This window comes from Bison bison, unplaced genomic scaffold, assembly GCF_000754665.1.
Source record: "Bison bison bison isolate TAMUID 2011002044 unplaced genomic scaffold, Bison_UMD1.0 scf7180017864162, whole genome shotgun sequence".
NCBI classification, from domain to species: Eukaryota; Metazoa; Chordata; class Mammalia; order Artiodactyla; family Bovidae; genus Bison; species Bison bison.
In genome coordinates, this window is record NW_011494734.1 from 3,047,473 (window position 1) to 3,048,136 (window position 664).

At 52.1% G+C, this 664-nt stretch overlaps 1 protein-coding gene across 1 annotated transcript in view; it reads left to right on the top strand.

The window, feature by feature from the left end:
* The first annotated feature begins 539 nt into the window (after window positions 1–539).
* SLC26A4 (solute carrier family 26 (anion exchanger), member 4) overlaps window positions 540–664 on the top strand; it is a 64,668-nt gene continuing 64,543 nt past the window's right edge. Inside the window, exon 1 of the mRNA XM_010841472.1 lies at window positions 540–577. The gene's annotated coding sequence lies outside the window, so the exon portion shown is untranslated. The remainder of the gene's footprint in view (window positions 578–664) is intronic.

The following is a 664-nucleotide window of genomic DNA, read 5'->3' on the forward strand; positions in this document are numbered from 1 at the left end:
AAGCTTTATGAATAAATTACTGAACTGTCTATAACCACCATTCAGTGAGTACTTTCAATGAAAGACCTTCTAGAAATCCAAACCCTTATTAAATGCAAAACTGGCCACTGCTCCTTTCCTCTTCCCCACTTGGTTTGAGAGCTGTGTGCCAGACTATGGAGCTTCCGGATTCATACAACCTAGGAGTCAAGGCCAGCGCTCCTCGCAGTCACTGACCTCTTCTTCCACGCTGGGCTCTGGTCTCCTGTAACAAGCTCCCCAGGGCCTGCTCCGCCCCTGACCTCGTAGCCCACGTTAGTAATTGAGGGGCGGTGGATTTGGGTGGCTCTTGGATGAGAGCCAGTAAGATTCTCAGCCTTCCTGTTTCGGGAAAGGGAAAGAATTAGGGAGGGGTAGAATTTTTTTTTCCCCCCTGGTAGGATAGGTGGGTAAAGACCGCTGTCTGTGTGTCCCGTTTTTGGACTAAGGTGTCTCTGTTGCTCCGTAAATAAAACGTCTCACTGCCTTCTGAGAGCGCTATAAAGGCGGCGGAACGGCTGTCCCGGGGGCATTCCAGACTGGTCGTGAGTCGAAGCAGGTGAGATCGTCGCTAAAGATGCAACGCACGCCACGCCGCCCTGCCTTAACTCCTGGGGAGGCATCGCTGGTTGGGGATGGGACTAGT